Here is a 22247-nt window from a genome sequence, read left to right as displayed (position 1 = left end):
GGTAGGGTTCAGCAACCGATTGCTAAGAATAGGAAATAAATGTTGCCAAGGATACTCTTTATTCGCAATCACGAAATGCCTCTTGTAAACATACTGCTATTTTAGGCATACTGTAAATGTCTGTTTTACTTGGGGGAACTAGAGACAAAAAATGACAGTTGTAGTTGTTGTGTACTAATTGACAACTCGCTGTGCAACCCTTGGCTGCAGCAGCCCTGCCCCTCTCTCAGGACCCTTGTGTTCTCCCCCTGTGGCTCGGGGATGCCTGGGGCAAAGCACTGGGCTGAGCTGTAGCTAATTCTTGCCTTTTTCTTCCTGTCTTTTCCAGAGAGAAATCCTCCATGCATGGAGATTTACCCATCTTCCCTGGGACTTCTGCGGCCACACCAGCTGCACACCACCTCCCCTTGCAAACCTTCATGCCGGCCTCACTGTGCATAAGGATTTCTGGAAAAAAAATTCCCCCACCCTGCTTGTGTAGGGGTGCCAGAGTGGGGCCCTTTATGATGTCTCCAGTGACATCACAATGTCCCTGCAGTGCCACCTGGCCACACCCAGGCTCCATGGCTACGGGCCAACCTCAGACACAGGAGGTAGGGTGGCCATCCTATGGCATCACCAGTCCCACGTCACCACCACCATGTGCTGGTGGGTCCCTGGTCCCTGCCCCAGTGCAGGAGATGCAAGAGGAGCCCTTGGGCTGTCTGGCAGTCCCAGGGGTGTGGCAGGAGGAGGCACCACAGGGACAGAGGTGCCGGTTGCAGTGCCAGTGGTGGTGGTGCCAGTTTGTTCGTGTGTGTGGCCTTTGCTTTCTCTATTAAACTGACTGTATCTCAACCAGTGAGTTTTCTCACTTTCAGTTTTCCAAATTTCTCCCCCATCCTGCTGGAGGGGGAGTAAGCGAGAAGCTGTGTGGGGCTTAGTTGCCTGCTGGGGTTAAACCACAGCACTGCTGCTCCATGGAGCTCCAGAGGCTGCAGGGAGATATCTGCTCCACTGTGGACCAGCACAACCCAGGGTCCGTGTTCTAGGGACATGGTCTAGTGCTAGAGTTAGGTTATTGTTGGACTCGATGATCCTGTGGGTCTCTTCCAACTGAAACAACTCTATAATTCTATAATTCTGACACCCTCTTTTCAGGTGACCTGGGTGTATTCCCCTCCCCAGCTACTGCTTCTCTCCTTCTGTGATCTCACCTGTTTGCTTCTCCTTATACTCATACTTCATACAAGTCCATAATTTTTGTTCAGTGCTGTTCACCTGTCAGTCTCCAGAACTAAAGAGTTATCTGATTTATACTTGTTTTCAAGTTGGAAATGGAGGATCAGAACAGGGATGTGATTTATTCAACATAACCCAGGATCCTGGTACTATAGTCAGTCACCACTGCTTCCTCCCTAAGCTCTCCATATTTAACAAAATGAGCCTTTGCTTTGACTTCAATATCTATTGTTAATGAGAAACCTACACTTAGAGGAAGGTTAAAATTAACTTGTAGTCTCACTGGCCAGTGCTTATAAAAATGAAATCTCTTCAGTCAGGTGGAATCAAATAACAGGTTCAAAAAACTAATAATGTGTTGTGTGACCACAGAGGGAAAAGCAGTCAGTCATCCCACATTAGAAAGACACCCTTATATAATCAGGGGAAATCAAATAAGATTTCCTTTGCTGGCACATACGTTGCAGAGATATCTTAGTGCAAAGCAGTGTCTTTTCCCATGGCAGCATGGGAAATCAGAAATCCAAGTTAGCAATAGTTGTCTGAAGAGCAGTATGATTCATGTAGCCATTAAAATAGAAAGGAAAAAAAAACCCTCCTTTCTGATTTGCACTTGCATTTCTACTGGGTATTCTGTATTCTTTCCACTAGCTAAGCTGGACTGGATGCCCAAAGGAAAGTTAACAAATGAGTTTACAATAGGCTGTAAACACTGAATAGCCAGGGTTCACGCCAATTAAGAAAATGAACATGTCCTCATGTTCATAGCTCAGTGTCTTGGATTCAAGTCCCTGTCTGAATACACATTTTCAAACTACAGACATCTTAGCAATGCTTCTCAGGTATACTTGCTGCCTGAAATATGAACTGAGCAGGAACCTCAGGCTGGCATATTAGCAAAAGCAGAAGATATCAGTTTCTTTCGAGCACAGCACAGGGAACAATTATGCACAAAAATCTCTCTGATATATATTCCAGTGCAGGCCAATGGTACACAAGTCATCCCATCCCAAGGTGTCTGGACATAAAGGACTTGTCAAAATGAATATGAGATGACTACTGTGTGTCTGTATATATAGAAAAAAGCATAGCACAGCAGTGACTGCACAGCACTTTCTGTATTCCTACTGCGTACCAGGCAAAGATTTTTCAGTTCATACATCATTCACAACTTGCTACAGGGATTCCACAAAGCCAGTACATCTCCTTTACACAAAGCAAGGGGGAAGAAAAGAATAGATTCAGAAAAGAAAAGATTCTGGAAGTATGTCTGCTGGATGAGTAGTCAGTGTCAGGGGCATGAACAATACACAAAGCATAGCAAGAAGCAAAATAAATAAGTAAACAGTGACATCGCCCCTACCCTGTCCAAGCCACTATGAAGCAGAGTGCTATCTCTAATATCACGGTGTATGTTTTCAGAGTAGAGAGAGCGAGAAACTGCTGAAGGGTTTTCTTCCTGTTCCCCCAAGAGGTATTTGCACCACTTGGCATGCAAAGGGTGAGCGAAAGGAAGAGGAGGAGCATGACTACAAGAAACTACATGGGAGGGAATCAACTCACCCAACTTTAGCAATTTGCGAGATAGAATTCTGATCTGGGATGCTTATTTAGGCTCTTTTATGGTGTATAGGGAGAGAGAGGTCCCTCCAAGGGCTCTATATTTCTTCTCTCAGGCTATTGTGTGAACCTGACAGCAGAGGTGAACATGGATGGGCAGTGGATGAGCAGTACTGTATTTGCTCTTTAGACACAACACATATAACCTTGGCCAGGGATTGAACCCCAGACCTCTTTTGCTGAAGAATTCTCATCTTTTCTGTAGGAAAGTGTCTGCACAGAGATACACAGAAATCTACTCACCACTATACGGGTAGTGATACCAAATCAGATAGTTGTTGGTAGTAAAAGCAATTCAGAAGGCAAATTTGCAACTAAGAATTTCAAAGGCATGGCAAGACGGAGTGAATTAACATAGATCTGGATAGTATTTTCTGGTAAGATCCCTTTTTGGGATTTAAAACAGAAAAATGAAGGAATTTTTTGGCCCACATCATTTGTGGGGCAGAGACAGCTGCATGAAGAGAAGATACACCAAAAGCAAACCACCTCTCTATCCTAACTCCCCCCCAGGTTTTGTTAATAAATTATGATAATAGCTAGTATAATTGATGGATACAGGTAATGCCTGCTTTTGTGTTCCTTGATGCACCATCCTTAATCCACTATTTAAGTAAACTGTGCTGAAAATAAAATTTTGAAGGATTTCATATAGCATTTGTATCACCATTGGTTTTGTGCCACAAGCCAGTGCTGCAGCATAGTGCCAAGCCCAGATCTAATATAAAAATGTGTTTTAACTCTGAAATGAATACTGTAATGCAGACTGCCTGCTAGTTCGGTTTCAACCATATTTTATCTCCTGGGGTTCGGAGCTGATTGTAGCAGAAAAAGATGCCAAGACAGTCTCTTGTATTAAAATATATGGGTTACATATGCATCAAGTTTTATACAGAGTTTAGACTTAAATATCAGCAGCATAAGGCAAGTTGGGATGTAAACTGTTTTCAGATGTGTCTACAGGCTTGAGTGGAAAAGAAAATACTAATGGTACTCAAACTGATGGCAGTCAGGACCCAGAAGGTGAGCTGCAAAGTTCTGAAGGGGAGCTGCTGTGTTTCCCAAAAGCTATAACCTTGACACTGAGGTTAGCTCTATTTCTTCCTTATACAGCAACGTGTTGCATTATGGCTGTCTAAATATTCCTGGAAGCGTTTCAGAGATTTTGTGACCCAGATGTGGATTATGTGTAACACTAACTATGTACATGCTGGAGATTATTACACTGGGAGCTTTCAGATTCCATTCTGCACGTGTAGCACTGAAAAGAAACTTGACTTGTACTTATGAAATTCCTTTAGACCGTAAGAAAAACAGAAGGAAACCCCCTTTGGAGACTTCCATAATGGGAAACAGGAAACAGGGCTGTCAAGAGTGGAAAGTTTGCAGCACAGGAAAAACAATGGACTATATAAACATAAATGCCATTATCAGATACTCTGCAATGGCCTTGCAATAGGTCTGAAGTTGAAAATATGCAGTGGTTTGTGTTTTCATTCAGATCTGAAGATTGCTTTATGGGCTATTCCTGTTCCTGTTGAGATCAAGTGGTATTTTCATATTGACAAATGGGCATAGGTTAAAACCCAGAGGTAATAGTTTAAAAAAGACAGTCTTTATGAGAGTTTTCAGCATCTTGATTCATTTCTGCTCCTTGTTTTTGCATATCTTCACAGTCAAAGCCATTGAATTGGCACACTTTCTTGGGTAGCAATACAATGAGTCACAATGCTAGCATATAAACATTAAAAGCAGGACCCTGGTATTTCAAAGTTCCATCCATGACTAAGTTCTCTACAGGACTGATAAAAGGGCAGATTTTTCACTGGCATGGGAGACCCTGTTCTAGGGACAGCACTGCAACTTCTTGCTTAGAACTCATACAGGGACACTCTTCCAAGCTTTCCCTCAGAAGAAAACACAGTGGATGCTGCAGTCTGTCTGCCTTGCGCTTGAGGACTTCAGAGGAAGAAGCTGATTATTGATTCAGAGTATTCCTACTGTGCTTCAGAGCTCACTGGTGGTAGAGGTACAGCTTGCAGATCCATGTTAAAACTGTTTGAAACAATTCAGCAGTCCCTAGGGAGCAGAGGACCTCTTTGGCTCCCAGCAAAAGACTAAGCAATCTCAAGACAGCTTATGCTAGCTTACGTTTTTATTTTAAAGTCTGTGTTGCAACAAAATTCACTAGAACAGAATGTAACCAAGCCAGAAGCTGCCCTGTTTTTAACTGAAAGTCTGTGACTTTTCCAGGCAAATGTTATCACCAATCATGCTACTAACGTAGCTTCCCAGCTCCTTTGCAGTGATGCCAGATTAATTTCAACAGGGCAAAAACTCTATTCTTGTCCCACAGGTTTTGTGGCACTACAGTGGGGAAGGAGAGGCCTCTGATTAAATATAGATATTTGCACTGAGGTGGTTACCAATGCCATTAATATCAATGGAACCAGTGCATGATTAACTTCCCTCCAAAGATTTAAAAACAGCCCATATAACATGGCTGTTTCTCTGCATTGATTGTAAATTCAGACTAGCTTCAACAAATGCATCCACAATGTAAATGTCAGTGTTTGGGTCAGATGAATTCCATCCCTCACTTACACTTTCTAAGTACATCCAGAAGACCAAGTAGGCCACCTGCATGGTTCAGCACTGTTACCCTGAAAAGGGCTGAATTCAGCTCACTTTTCTCTGTAGCACTGGCTCTCTTTTGCAGACACAATCAAACTGAAGAAGGGACAGGACAGGACCAGCTCTCTCATGCACTTGCTGCAGTCACAGAAGATTTTAGAGAAAGAATGCATTCTCCTCACGGTGAGATATGCACATCCTGGGCTTTCCAGTGCCTTCAGTAACAGAGCGGAGCGGAGGTCTGTTGCACATCACTTCCTCTCTGGTTCCATATGACTGCTACAGTGGGAGCTGGATATTGCTCTTGGAGTCTGTAGACTGACTTAGACCTGGTGAGAAAGATTGTGTTATTGACTGCATATACTGAATGTATCACGTATCTTTTATCTTTAGAGATACTTTACATCTCATTTGTTATTCCTGTGTTTGAAATCATATGGTTCGTAAAGCATCAGTACTTTTTACTTTGTTCAAGTCAGCACCAAAGGTTTGTAGAATTCTCTTCTTCCTCAAAAATTAGAAATATAACATTTTATGGTCTCTAGAAAATGACCTCTTTCATCTCAAGCAACTTAACTGGCAATGTTTAGATCTGATAATTGGATTACAACCATGTTGAGAGATACATCCTCAAGTGAATGAGTAATGTAATTTCTGCATAGCACAAATGATATCTACCTGAAATGGCACCATCCACTCTGGATGATCTCTACTATCTTAAAATACTATGATATAATCAAGGCTGGTTGGTTTAATAAAACCAAGAGTGCATTAGCTCAGTGGAGTCAAATATACTTGTTTATCTTCCAAATACTAAGTTTGCCTTTTCACCCTACCCTGCTCACACTCATCCATCCCTGGGAACTGACCCCCAGCATCCCTTGGGTGTCCACAGTGTTGGTGCCCATGCTCAGATGGGAAGTCTCTGCTGAAGGATGTCCTGTTTCCCCTGTCTCAGCTGCTAGGGTTTCCACTCCCTGTGCCTGGGAAAAAGTCTTTTGCCTGTGATGCTCAGTCCCACTGTGCCTTAGGATTGATCAGAAGTCCTCTTCCTGGCCTTTATTTTCAGTTTCTTTCTTTTGCAGAGTCTCTGAGCAAATGGGGAACCAAGCGGTTATGTAAAGAGAACACAGAAGGGGGCACCTGCCTTTGTGGCCACTCCATGCTCCACATCATTCTGGATGGTTCTCCTGAAATGGTGGTTAAAAAGTGGTGATTATGCTGTGCCAAGAGGACAGCTGAGGGTTTCAATTTGTCAGAGTATTCTCTGCATTTTCTAGTTCTGCAGCTCCATGGAGGTTTTCCTAAATGAGCTGCGGCTGAGGGAAGTACAGAAATTAACTGCCTCTCTTCAGGATATAAGGTGTAAAATTAAAGCGATAAGAAAGAAGAAACCACACTTCTGACAGCCAAAGGCTCAACTTCTGTCGTCTCAGTGCTGAGCTCTCCCCGCCATTGTCTGCCCTTGGAATTAGATTCCAGTTGCCGTTTTCTGAAGTACCTCATTGACTACAGCTTAAACTTTCCTTGTGTATGATTTGAAAAGCCTGGCTATACTTTCTGTTCACCCTAGTCACATCATTTTCAATGACTTCTTTATTCTGGAATTAATGACAGAGCATACTTTGTGGTCCTGTTGTACAGATCCTGGGAACAAATGACCTCAGACTGCCCTAGTCATCGAGGACAGCTAGGACCTTCACAGGGCAATTCATCTTCCCTATCTTAAACACCTGTTTCAGGATGGAATGCATCACCCTCTGGAAGTGCCTGTCTCTTCCCACTGACTATTAAGGGACCCTAGTGACTGGCAGAGAGTAAGTGCCTAACTTCAGAGATCTAAGATGAAGGCCTATGAATCCCATGGCAAGCAGTGGAACATTTTGCCTAGGATGCATTCCCTAACTGGAAAGGGACTCCAGACAAAGGTTAGTATCCCAAAACTTTGTGTCATCAAGAAAAAGCTGATTTTCTTTAAGAACTGAAGAAAAAATGTTATTGAAATGCTGCTTCATTAGTACCTTAGAAGAAGAAAGGAGGAATATCCAATGGAGAACATTAAATACAAGCTGTCAGCAGGAGGAATTCAAAGCTGTACATATTGACTGTTATGAGGTTCCTTTAACTGGTAGGATTATGTTAGAAATAATAAATATAATATTTTGAAACTGTTTATGCAATCAATACTGATGTAAAAATCAATGAAATAAAAACTTCCATTTTGAAGCATAAATTGTTAGGCATATGAACCATCTGACATCCTCCACGCAGCAGGCTGGGCTCATTGGACAAGACTGCATTCATTTCCTAGAAGCAGCTGGATGGTTTATGCAACCTGCTAAAATGTGAAAGATGTAGTAAGAGAACCTAAAATGGGGCTGCTGACCAGTAGCATAACTGCTTCTTCTTCACACTGAGGTACATGTCTGAAGTGTGGTAGGAAATCTTCTCAAAATTAATCCAGAAATGGACCTTTTAGCCACAGAAAAATAACCTCTTCCAGATAACTTATTTTGTTCCCTTCATCTATCTGATCAGAAAAAAGCAACAGTTTGTTCTACAAGTAATCTATAAAAGGAAGCACTGGATACTTAAGAAAAAAGTTCTCAAAAAAATACAGTGAGGGCAACTAAGCTCAGAAAAATAATTTCCTGTCTCTGTATGTAAGGTGCTTTTATAGCAGTCACGATATTTAAAATCTTGAACCTCTTACAGTGAAAAAAATAACAGAATAAGAGAAATGCAAGTTTAAAATGTGTTGCTGTTGTACAGGTTTGATTTCAGCCATAATTACTTGATTCTTAGTTTTTCTGTTTTTAAACTGACCATTATCCCAAGGATGTCAGTACAGGTATTGCTCATTTTGTTCAAGCACTTTGGGAAGCAGCAAAGTTGCGGGAAATGGTAATTCCAAGACCAACAGGTGATGCTGCAAGTGAGTTTATTTTCTGTGTCGAGTGTTGCTTAGACAACTGACTTTTGCCTTCTCTGTGACAGAAATGGTTGTACATGTACACAGGACCAAGCTGATTGCTTACAGGCAAAAAAAATGTTACAGAATAATAAATTTTGAGAAAACCCAGGTGAAGAAAAGTACCTGGAAAGCTCACAAATTTAGAGTCACACTTGGGTTTTTAAAATAAAAGTTGTAAGGCTTAATGAGAGATTAGTTTAGTCACTCTTTAGAAAGTGAAATCAGAAGGTTTTGATCCTTGTCTTTCATCCCTGAAAAACAGTGACTATTGTCATTGAACAAGAATAAATCCTTCTGTGTGTTCTGGCTGGAGTCACTGTTGGTCCATGGAGGCAGCAGGGCCATGGGTGTGCCCAGAGCAGCTCTCCACTGCAGAGCTTCTCTCTGCAACCTGACTCTGAGGAATCTGTTCATCTGCCAAAGAAGCACAAAGAGTTAAAGCAACAGGTGTAGTATTGAAGATGACAAGCCTTTTCCACTTTCATCTCTGAGAAAAGCAGCAGCATAATGAAGATAAATTGGAATTTTACAGACAGGTAACCACATGATAACAGATCCCTGTTATTTAATACCACCAGAGCTATTTCAAATAGTGTTAGGACTTGTCTGTGCCCACTAGTATCAAGTTCTCCTAATCAGTGATCTGTAAATGTGTATGGTTCATTAGGGCTCTGAGAACAGCTGTCTGTGTCCGCTCAGGATCAGATTACAGGATATCATTAACTTGGATTCTATATCCGCTTTGAGGCTTGTTACAACTGACTCATAATTCTTTCTTTCTCTCTTTATTTTTTTTTTCTTTTTTTTTTTTTCTTTTTTTTTTCCCCCAAAACTGTCATGGAAACCAGGAGAGCTAAAGACTAAGGTTTCTGTTTTACCTGCTTCTGTTCAGGATCATTTTAATGTACAGTCAAAAGAAAGCTGTAAATACAATGTTCATTGTAACTAGTGCAATAAAACATGGAACAGTTTCATGCCTCTTGCACATGCCTGTGCTCAAGGTTTATAGTTGAATTGTTTTAGTGGAACAACTTAAATCCTCTCTAATCTCCTACTGCCTGTAAAATATGTAAAAATACATATATATAAAACCACATTATATATTTCAGACCAAGCTTTCCAGTTTACCTTAATGACTGTTATCTGATAAAATAATACATTGGTTTGGCTATGATTGCATGACTTAAGTATAATTCTGGAAATATAAGGCTGAGTTTGATCCTTCTCATGAACTATACTCCAATTATGGTATGGCTTGTTTGATTTTAAATGCTTCCTACTACAATAAGAAATTTGCTGGGCATATGTAGAAAAAATGATGTTATTTTTTTCCTTACTTTTTTGAGGCAGTCCACATCTTTCTACATTTTTTTCTGAATTAATTCTGAGAGAAATCAAACAAATCACAGAAAAAGATGGGTTTGCACTTAATGGCATTGGGAGCAGGAAAAAAAATCAACCAATACATTACTAACTGCATGTGATTCACTTATCTTGACTATTATTCTCCCAATCACAAATTGTATTCATGAATGATTTATTTAAATAAAAATACCCAAATTCAGTAGTTAGGTTGAATACCAGCAAAAAGGCAGGGAAGAACTCTCTAATGGAGTAATTGCTGTCTATAGCAAATATGAGTTTATATTATTGTGTTTTACTCATGTCAGCTATTATGCAACTAAGGGTTAGTAGATCTGGTGTTAGATACTAGGCCTGATCATTCACTACTGTTCTTATAAGCAGATTTCTTATATGAATATGACAAAAATCTACTTGCTTCTATACATGAAACAGAATGAGGTTCCTACTACAGACTAGGGAATATAATTAGTAAGATTAATTAATTAAGATTAATTAGATTAGTAAACTATTAATGCAAGCTATAGATATCTGGATACAATATGATGTTTAAGCTAAGGCTCTAGGGTATAAATTGTTTTTGAAAGAAACTTTCCAGACTTTGTTGCCAAAAATCCATTCATTTTAACAGGCCCTGCTGAAAATCCTGCTGAAAAAAAAAATCCAAATATTTGGGTAGTATTCTGAATAGAAGGGCTCTGAAGTAAGGCTGTCAATCCATATCTAGTCACCAAAGTGAGTGGCTCTGTTCTCTCCAGGAGAAGTTTGTAAAACATCTGCGAGAAGAGTGGGGCTGCTCCCCTCATCAGTAAATATCACTCTTCCTCCAAGTCACTAAACACGGTCTAATGGAGTCCCTCTTTGCAATTAAAAAAAAGTCCCAAATTTACAAAAGCACTTGATAAAGTAAAACAGAATTCACATGAGCTATAGAAGAAAAGGCTGCCTGAAAACAAAAGAAAACAAAACAAAACAAAGCAAAACAAAAACAAAACAAAACCCACACAATACATCTGTGGAGGTTTAAGGTGTCATTTATGAAGCTCAACTGTGTTGCAGGGGTTTGATTGTCTCACATTCCTTCTGAACAAGCCTTTCCATAGGGATGACTTTAGATCACGATAGTTAGACAGTGAGGCCTGGAAATGTTTGCCATATCACTTAGCTTTCCATAGCCTGAATTCAAAAATGTTAATGCTCCTGATCTGGCATGAGAGCTTAATAACGTAAGTGAGCAGAATTAAATACAGTTGTGTGTGCTGTGCCCTTGAACCTATGGCTGTGAAAATGTGTTCACTTTTGCTTTGTATAAATGATGTGCTACGTACATTTTCTTAGCGAAAGACAGGCAAAGTAAGACTCAGATTTTAAACAACTTCAGATGATTTTTGCTTAGAAGAAAAGAATATTTGCCTTAAAAATGGAAGGCACTGAGTACTGCCTTTGACAGAAACCACAGCATGGAAAGCCTCAGATGCTAACCCACCAACTCACAGCCCTTGGCTGCAGATGAAGCAGATAGAAGCCCCTTTTCAATGTTCCTCTGTAAGTGCTCATGCCCTGCCCATGGCTGAAACACCCCTCGGGGGCTACAAGCACCATTTCTTTCTGACAGGACAGGAGACCGTCCCCAAAACCATCAAGAACCCACACAGTCCCTGTGGGTGCCCCTAGGCTGGCAGGCTCCGGGCAGCGATCCAGGGATGCCGGGGTGGGGGAGCCCCACCAGCCCCTGCTACTGGCAGAGGGAGAACGGGGGGCAGGTGGGATATTTCTTGCTATTTGCCCGCTCCTGCAGATCTTGCTTGGCTCCCTGATGATACTCTAGTGGGAAATCTTCTTGGGCAAGACCTTCTTTCTGGTATTTGCAGTCTCGCAGCCCACGATGACAATTTAGATTGAGCAGAAAATTGGGAAAACCAATTTATCACTGGAATATTCTGTTAAAGCAAAACATAACAAAATCGTTGGTGGGCAAATTAGTTTAGTTACAATGGCCTGCAGGTACTGCAGAGCTGGGAGGTTTGTGGCTTGGGTTGGAATGGATTTCTCCCAGCTGGAGATGTTGCCACAACAATGGGAAGCAGACTGTAGGTCATGTTGTGTAAAGCAAAACTTCCGTCCCAGTTGGAAGACCTCAGCACAGAGCAGAGGCAACATGCAGGGCCAGAACAGCAGCCTGTCATACAGCCGTTTGGGAGCTTCTACCAAGCTTCAGAAAGGCACTTTCAAGCTGTCTGTGTAGGACAATCGACAGTCATCTCTAAGCATATATCATATGACTGGAGAAAAGCCACCTCCTTATTCTTTCTAGAGGGTATGTCCCTATAGCTAGAAGCTCTAAAGAAGGTGTGTAATGTTTGCATCCTGGCCATAAGTGTAAAAGATCCCAATACTATTAAAGCTCTGGTGCTGAAACTCATTGGCAAAGCAGAGTCCTGGCCTTAGAACAGGGTAAACAATAAAAAATATGTGACTATTTTATTTATTAGTGAATCATCTCGTATCACTAATAATGCTTATTAATGGAAAAAAAAATAATATCAAGCCATCTGGTATGAAAAGGTAAGTCTCAAAGAATCAATAAGCTACAAATTATTGTTATGAAACAAAACACAACAGATGAGGTACTGATGCTTTTTCACAAAAGATCCATCATTTAGCTCTGTGCAATGACTCCTATTGAAATTCTGGTGAGACCACAGTTCTGTGTTGCAATGCTGAGGAAGGATTAATGTTGGAATCTGCTGGCAGGACAAATCACAGCAACGTGCTTGATGTATTTTTCAAAAGCATTCATTTTAATATAGGAATTTTTCTATCTGACATAGCTTAGTCAGTGAATGGTAATTAAAGGTAATCATTCAACTCATTTAGTGTATTTTTTTCCCAAATGAATAATAGGGCTGTTGTAAAGGAGAATATTGCTACTCCAACTTTCTTTTGATAAAGAAATAATAACAGAAATAACAAAATGCTGTGATGAAAACAAAGTCACAGCTCAGAGTCTTTTCTTACAGCTTTTCTTGCAGCTGAGGCCCAAATTATAGGAGTTTTCCACACACATAACTCTGGCTCTAATTTACAGTAAGTAGGTTTACCATGGGCATCTGGAAATATGTGATTTTTCTTTCATCATATTGATTTATATGACTGTAATTATGACTATTGTGGTGTTTGGGAAAAATACTAGTTCTCCTGTTACCTGCTTGGACTTGTTATGTTGTGCAAACTCCTGCAGGGCTTTTTCCAAAAAAAAAACCTAAAAAAACACATCTGCATGCTGACTCCTTTATCTTGTTGTCCTCCCTGCTCTGTCCTGGTCATTCGGGAGCTGGAGCACAGAGTGACAGGTAAATGCACCGGGCTGCCTGTGATGATGGCAGCATGACTCATCTCCGGGAAGCCTGGTCTGATGAAAGCTTGAAATGTTTCATCGTAAAAATGTAAACCTTCCCACCCACACAAAACCAGGGCCAAAAAAGAGGATGGCTCACAGAATCACAGAATGTTAGGGATCGGAAGGGACCTCAAAAGATCATCCGGTCCAATCCCTCTGCTGGAGCAGGAACACCTAGATGAGGTCACACAGGAAGGCGTCCAGGCGGGATTTGAATGTCTCCAGAGTAGGAGACTCCACAATCCCACTGGACAGCCTGTTCCAGTGCTCTGTCAGTTTCTGCCAGTTTCTTCTCAAATTTAAGTGGAACCTCTTGTGTTCCAGTTTGAACCCGTTACCTCTTGTCCTACCGTTGGTTGTCACTGAGAAGAGCTTGGCTCCATCCTCATGACACTCACCCTTTATATATTTGTAAACATTAATAAGGTCACCCCTCAGTCTCCTCCAAGCTAAAGAGACCCAGCTCCCTCAGCCTTTCCTCATAAGGGAGATGCTCCACTCCCTTCCATTTGTGCCTCTATCCAAAGCGCTGAGATCAAAACCCCATATCCAAACATCCTGAATGTCTCCAGCATTTGAATTCTCGATTCAAATCTGGACCCACACTTTGCATTTTGGGCTCGTTTCTGAACAAGTTGGAGCAGCAGTACCCCACTGATCCAACATTCAAGCTACAGTCAAAAAGATCTTAAAACACAGCAAAGACAACTCCTCAGCATGGCTAAATTCCCAAAGAAGGGACTCAAGCTGTTGCTTTGGAAGTAGATGGGGAAGACTTTCAGATGTCCCAGTCTTTTGCATCAGCTTGACAGTCAGTTCTTTTCATCATTAAACTCAGCGAGGATCATTAACACAGTAACTGGTTCACCTTCACCTGTGTAAAAACGTCCTATAAAAATCCCATTGAATTCTCTGAAGATTCAGAGCAGGAACAATCTCTTCTACTGTGAACCTATGCTCTTTATTGTCTTTAAATCAAGAAAGACCATTATGAGGAAAGATAGCTCTGGGACTACATGGAGAAACTGGTTCAGAAACTGGGGTATGCATGGAGCCTTCAGTTCTTACAGGAAGCAAATCATTCTGCTATGTGAGCAAACCAGCAGGGTTTATTTGTTTGAATTGACATATTTGTATGGCCAGCATGAAAGGGCATAATGGGGGTTAATTTTTAGCCTGGCTTCCTGTGAAAATGAGCCTCGTATATTTTTGTTGTTTGTATAAGTGTGTATATATGTATACAATTTAACTTTTTAACTTCCGGGGTTTGACTTAGTTAGATCTATGAAGTTCCTATGGGCTGTCTGAAAATAGTTAAGACCCTTGATGAGAAAGATAATTCATATTGTTCATATTGAGGGAAAACTGTCACTGAGTGTCTTTGCCTTTATGAAACACCAGAGAATCTGGACATGGGACACCAGCCATTGAGAAGGCAGAGATCCAATGCTCAAAGAGCAATTTGCTCTTTAAGCAATATGTAATACTATGTTAATAAAAGCTATTTGTAAGTTCAGGTTTTAAACCTCAGGATTTGAGAGGTGCTGGAGACCTTTTTTAGCAGATGGGCCCATTGTTTGGACAATGTCCTCCCATGGGCAGGACTTTATAACAAGGGGCATGAGTAGAACATACCATCACCTGCAGCTTCTGACATTTTTCTGAATCAGTTGCTCTGTGGCAGTTGTTGATATATAACCCAGGTTCCTATAGAAACATAACAATGGGATTGCTGCTATTTGTGTGACAGCTTGGGTTTCCGCAGACCCATGCCTTGTCAAAACAACTTTTCAAGATGTTACATGTTTCAACCAAGTTCACAATGGGATGAATTCTCAAAGAGCATTCATTTCCTAAAAACAAAAATGAAACAAAACAAAGCAAACAAACAAACAAAACAACAACAACAAAAAACCCCACTAAACATTAAATTGGGAAACTCTCTACAAAAGAAAATAAAAATACAGTGCTACAAAGCACTGACAAAAGTCGTCAGGCAGAGAGTTCCCACCTTCCTAGATACTAAAGGCATGAATACTGTGGGACCTGCATGTGCTGCTCCACCCTGCTTCACTGTTCTTCACATGTGCAAAATACATAAACTAAGTAGAAAGTAGCGGTTTAAAATGGCTTAGGGCATCCGGTGACTTGCCAAGTATATTTACAACACGTCTAAAGATTGTTGCTAGGATTACTAAAATGTTTATTGGCAGAATATGAGGAGAGAATTTCACAAAATGTTTGCTTCTGGACAATAAAAAGGAGGAGAGGGTGATGATTGTACTTCTGAATGCCTGTAACCCAAAAGCTTGCACAGTCCCAAATCCCAGCCCATTTATAATGACATATAAATGTCATGCCTTCCATGTCTGAGAAGAAGCCAAGCTAAGGACGCATGACATCTGCTCCAGATGAAAGTGATTCATGCTCATAATGTAATTCCACATATATAACAACTTCCTTGACTTTTCCTGCAGTTACCAAAGAATTATTTGGGGCATCTGGGGAGGATTGTCAGTGTAAGAGTATTGGCTTGTTAAGAGAGTTTGGAATTCAAATTCCCCTTGTGAAGATGAGGGTAATAATTCAGTAAGTGCTATCTTGTAAAGAATAATACATTTGGCGCAAACACAAATACGTGAAAGATTTTCTTATGCTGAAGTGGATATTCCAGGCTTCATTTGTTTCCTGTGACTTTCTGAAAAATGTGACTTAGTTTATTTTTTCTTGTGCAACAAATGGTACAGGCTTTAAATAGAAGTAATGCTGCAGTATTTCTCAGTCACAGTGCTCTTCATTAGCTTGGTACTTCCCAACCACAAGGAAATCTAGTTAACTGGTATGTTGCTATGCAATTGATTACAGCTTGCCACCACTGTGAGAACACACTCCCTCCCAACAAACAAACTGGCTGGTATCAGCACCTACATATTTTACACCTCTTATGTTACTGCAGTTGTTAAATCTGTTCCATCTTTCCTTTGGCATCAGCTAATCTAGAGTCACAAATTCATAAGGGCTCAATACTAATCTAATAAAAAGTTAGTCTCTGTCCCAGTAGCATTTACTGCATCATCACTTTTCTCACAGGACATGAATTTTTCAACAGCTTGTGAAAAGTTGTGAACACAGTCTTAATTGAAACCACATTCAACAGAAAGGTATCTCGCATTATGAGTGAAGGAAAGATCTGTGTAATATTAAGCAGCTGTTAAAATACACAATTAAGTCAAGCTAATTGTTATTACTGGCAGCCCCAATGACAGATGAGTGGTGAAACGTTTCACTGAACAGGCCTTTGGTCAAACAACTGGTGTTGCACAGCTATTCTGCAGTAGGTTCCTAACGCCCATGGAATACAGAGACATAATACTGACAGACAAACAATGCAATTTGTACGAGTATCAAAAGCATTGTCCTTCCTCCTGCTCTTACTGAAAAATATTGGCTGGCTGAATTCAGGCTTGAGAAGCCCTAAAGAGAGTTCATAGATTCGAGGGACAGGAACCATAAAGGCAGTTTGATCTTCTGACACAGAGTCACAAACTCTGCTAGTAATTCCCATTCAATAATTCGTGGCTGATCTGGAACACAGCCCGTTGAACAGTCATGCAGTCTTGATTTTACAGATCCCAGGGCTGGAAAACCTTCATATTTTTCCAGAAGTCCTAAAGTTTCTAAAAGTTTCAGGATGCAGCTGACAAAGGCAGCGTAATCATTTCTTGCCTTCCCACCCTCTGGCTATTCCCTCTCTCCTCTGTGCTGCTGTTCCCTCATTTGTGCCCATGCTGCTGTTTGTGGACACTTGCTGTAAAGCAGACTGCTTAGAACCTCTCAATTCATCTTAATTACAGAATAAACATATTGATAACTGCCTCCTCATAGGTCAAGGCATGGGTGCAAACCTGATATAGTCTGGTTGCACATGGTTTATAGTTATTTACATCCAAAGTGTGTGTAAAATGCTACCTTTCTGCTATGGAAAAGCTTTACAGACACTACAACTTTACTGATCTCACTGTGTGCTGAGTGAGTGAGCAAGTTTCATTGTTACTCTCAGTTAATGAAGTCGTTGGAAGGGTGAGTATATAGGCATTCAGGTAGCTAGATACAAGAGCATGAGATCTCTGATTTAGAGAATGGTGTTCATGCGAAGCTCCAAGTAAATCAGATCAGTCAAACTCTTACTTTTCCCTTTAGTTTGCAAGTGGAAATCCTTTCTGGTGTCTTTCCTTGGTGAGGATCGTCTGTTGAAGCTAAGATCGTCACAAGAAGCTAAGAAAGAGTAATCTCCTTACAGGGTCAGCCACAAGACTGTTTGCCATCATTTGACCCTACCTGAGAGACAGGAGAATGACAACCAGTTGCAAAACACAACCAGACCTCCTTGCTTCCTTGGAGTTCTGTGTAACTTCTGCACTTGGAGGGCTTTGTGACATCAGCTGGTCTGACAGTCACACCTGGCAGTAAACGGTCCAAAGGAAGCACCTTACACTTAAACCTCCACTCCTTGGACAGCATGATGCCCGAGTACCTGCACTTCCTACAGACAGTCCTGCTGTTCCTCAGGAACAGCCTTGAGCACGTGGGAAACAGGTTGCCCTCAGCAGCTACAGCAAGACAAAGAAATTTACTCTTGAAGTGACTTAGTGTCCTGGCAAATTCTGTCTCTTCCAAATCTCCACTCAATGTTTTCTTCCTTGTGCCCATGTTCCAGGGGCATCTCCTAACCCTTTAGCATTTACTGCATGAACACTCCATGGCTGAGGAGGCTAAAAGGGAACTTTTATATGTTGGTGTTGGTTTTGCTCTGAAAGGCACTCATATACGTGGAGATGGGCACGTTGGAGGAACCCGTATAGTACAGAATATGCTGCCAGCTCTGTTTGATATTCATTTTCTTCCCTATGAGGTGGTTGTGCTTGCACCTTTATCCTGTGGAAAGACGTTATGGTTCATTTAATACAGCTTAAAGTGGAAAGATAAGAGTATTGTCTCAGTGTGGGGGACTCATCTAAGGCTGCAGTTTGTTTCTGAGCTGGTGAGCAACCAGGAACAGTTATAGGAGACAATACAAGCGAATAGTGTAGAACAAACCTGATGAGATCTGCAGATGAATTGTTCTCATCTCTAATCTCTCCCTTTAAAGAAGAAAAGGAAGGAATAAGACTAGAAATAAAGCACCAGTTTTTAACAGTACATGCAATTAACTTTTGAAACAGCTTGCTGTGGATTCTCCTTCATTTGAACGCTTTCAAATGAGGCAGAATGTCTTTCTAAAATAGATTCAAACAGAATCAGTCTTGATAGTAGGATTCCTGTGTTGTGGGGACACAGATGTGATTTTCTGTAACCATCCTGGCCTTAGATTCCCAGTACGTTTCACTTTACTTGCTCTCCTTCTTTGCATGGCAGGAAGAGGGCATATTTTTATTCATTAAATAGCAAAGCAACAATTGAATTCTTAGTAATTTTGTAAGTATATTTCATATATATATATACACACATATATAGTTTTAGCTGTATACTCATGAAAAAATCTGTGTTTCCATCATGTCTTTTTCTTTTCTTTACTTCTACTGATGAAAATTTTAAGTTTCCATCTCCTGTGACTAAATCCAGAACCAAGAATAGAAAGTAGCTCCCTGTTCTAAACCTACTAGGATTAAATATCAGACACAAATAAACATAAAAATAAAGCATCATATAAAGACACACAGCAAGGTCAAAGATTTTGATACATCTGTGTGGATGAGATAATGGGTCTTTACTGCTTATGATTATCTTCACAGTATGATCTTAAAAGCACTGCTTATTTAAAATATCATCTGGTGCTTCAACTTAGGACACCTAAGGTAACCTAACAGCTGCATGGGCTGCCGTATATAACACCGGACCATCGAGGAGACTCATGTCTTTCCAGAGTGATAGCGGGATGACAGGCAGGACAGCCAGGAGCCCCTGAAGTCTTACTGGTACCTGTGCTTCACTGTGGAGTCACCAGGACAACAATTCACTTCCCTGATATCTAATATATAAAACAAATTATGTCCTTTTTTTTTTTTTTTAATTCAAAAGCACATGAATTTAAAGAGAAAATAAATATGAGATTAAGACTTCCGATGGCCTACACTGGTCTGTCTTCATTAGTTTAAGATAGGGTTATATTATGTTGTATGAGAACTTCTCCCATAACACTTAATTATGAATAACTTCTGTGATAGGTAACTGATTTCAAGAGAATTATGTTAAAGTCATGGCTGTCAGTGAACCTTCCTGCTGGTAATCTAAGCTACCGTTCTGGTCTCTTTTCAGTGTTATTTATGGCTGGGCAACTTGACTACCACATAGAAAGTACACAAACCCAGCCATTAAAAGATCTATTCCAGATAACAGAGTATCTTGGAGGTAACAGTGTTTGTGTTCAAAATTTTGTCAAAATACCAAGCTGGTCCTGTGGGAGGCTGGAAAATTTTTTCCTCCCCTTTGAGGTCTTGGTTCTGTTCAATGTGACCTGTACTGCAAACACTGTGAGAGGATGGTGTTTAGTTTGAGCTTACATTTTCAGGCTTACTACATTTATAATAATTAGAAGAATCTGGTGCTGGTCTCTGTTTTCTTTCTGAATATTAATTCTGTTCGTCATCACTTGCAAGCATCAGCTGGCATTCTAAATAGGTTAATTCACTGCAATTTTATTTATAATCAACCTGAAGAAGAGACATAAGCTTAAACCAATTCCTTGCAATCTACTGTCCAAAATTCAAATTCAGAACCCTTCTCAAAAAGTCACTATTTTGACGCATTGAACTTAAATCCCCAGTGTCTGTGTCCTGACCTTCAAGCATATCTGCAATCTGCTTCTGAATAGTGATTGGCATTCACCCTCTCTAATAATGTCCACCTCTAAAAAAGTTGTGATCTAACAGCAGAACTCAGACAACAAATCAGGCCAGCTGTCACTATTTGGTCAAAAATGAATTATAAACTTCAAAAAACAGAGAACTGAAAGTTGGAAATTAAATAAAAGAAAGTAGAATAATAACAGAAAACAGCTTAAAAAAAAAAAAAAAAGAGGCATAAATATGTTTGTAGTGAATGAATTCTTAATTTAATTTTCCTCCTTCATAAACTGTTTTAAAATTATGGTAATTCCTTATGTTGTTGTCTTTTCATAGTGTTTTTTCTATAATGTTTATATACATTTTGCAGCTCACAGAATGTCCTATAATACACAACAAGGTGGTATCGGCCCCATTTTTACTCCTTGACTAGGAAAATTTATCCATGTACGCTAGAAATTTCCTTTTCTCAAACAAACTTGTCCAAGAAAACATCACGAATATTTTGGTCTTTTTGCCTTGAGGGCAAAACCCACAAGCCACTGCTTACAAAATGTCTCTCAGTATTCTTGATATGATTTCCATAGCTGAGAAATTTCAAGCTTCCTTTCCTGAATTGCATCTCTGTCAAGTGCTCTTTCGGGGAAAGAGACCCCAAACTTTTCCTGCGATTGCAGAGCACTCCTTTCCAGAGACAAGGATCTCACACCAATCAGTTTCTGTGCCATCCTCAAGTTTATAACCTATTTTAAAGGCAATGTTTAAGGAAGTGCAAATGTTTCAATTTTCTCCTTTTGGGCTGCACCCAGCAGACGTACAGAACACTGTTTCTGCTGAATGAAAGCAAGATCATTTGACCATGTCCTTCCAAACTAACTGGTCATATACAACACCCCACTCATCTTCTCCAAGCACAGAAACACCAACAAGACTTGTACCCAAAGAAAAGGAGAAAAAATATCATTTAGTACTGGATAAGTAATATGAAGAAATCTGATAGTAAGCATATAACCACCCAGGAGATCTGAGTAAAATAAATAAGAATAATGTGCCCTAAAACACCTGAACAGAATTCATTAACTTCGGCTGTCTATCAAGTAGGTGACTAATGCAAATTTTCAACAGAATTCCTTGATAAGCAATAAAGAAAGATAGACTTTTTCACAGTGCATACCACCCAATTTCAATATAAGTGTTTACAGTAGGTGGGATGAATAACACTCTAAAGATGCATATCTCCATATGGACTCCCTCCAGAGACACTAGATTATTCGCTTAGACTAGGCACCTAAATTGCAGATAACCAAAATTAGGGGAGTTGGGTCTTGCCCTGGGTGCCTGGCTGAATAGAGAATCTTTCTCAAGTTACTCATAGAATGAATGCCACATGTCTTAGGAAGGCTTCTGATTACTTATGGTCCTTCCTGGGCTTCATAAACTGCTGTACTTTGTACAAGATCCGCTGCAGAGCTTGCAAACAGACTTTGCAGAAATTCTGATATAACAGGGCATCCCAGGTTTGTTAGGAAGAGAGCAAAGCACTGCAGCACTGGGTCTGGTGCAGACTGGGAGCTCACAAGCCCAGCCAGACCTGTTGCAAGTGTTGCTAAGGTGCACTCCAAGCTCTGCACCTTTGGGAAAAGAGCACTTGTCACCAGTAACAACAACGGAGTTTTAATGGCTCCATGCCAGTTCATGGCACTGAGCAAACAAGACCTCCCAGAGCTCTAGAAAGGTGTCCAGCACCACCGCTTCCAAATTTCGGTGGGTTCTGCTGATAGAAACACAGGGCTGGCTCAGCATAGCACTATTTTGATTTGGCTGAGATCTACTGAGTGGAATTGTGACCTAGTCCAGTCCCAAAGTAAGTTTAACTGTGAATGGCAAGGCTGAGTCAGTAGGATCAACTTGGTGTCTCTGCTTTCAGGTCATGTGTAATCCACAGTACAGATAAATGACCCACTATGGACTAATTGCTGACAGCTTTCTAAATTTGTCACTGAAAGTCCTCAGTGCCCAAATACTGTGAACCAAAACCTGTGTGCTACATCAAACGTAGCTAAATCCCACTCTGAACCCCTTCTTCTATCTCCTCTCTGAAAGCATTGAGAGAGAAGCTCTAAGGCTGTATTTTTATTTTTATTTTTTTTTCTGTTGAAATGGGACCACTCTTGCTGCCCTCCCTACCACAGCA

The sequence above is a fragment of the Streptopelia decaocto genome (assembly GCF_964273445.1).
Source record: "Streptopelia decaocto genome assembly, chromosome: 2".
Classification (NCBI taxonomy): Eukaryota; Metazoa; Chordata; class Aves; order Columbiformes; family Columbidae; genus Streptopelia; species Streptopelia decaocto.
This window is presented reverse-complemented; position numbering follows the sequence as displayed.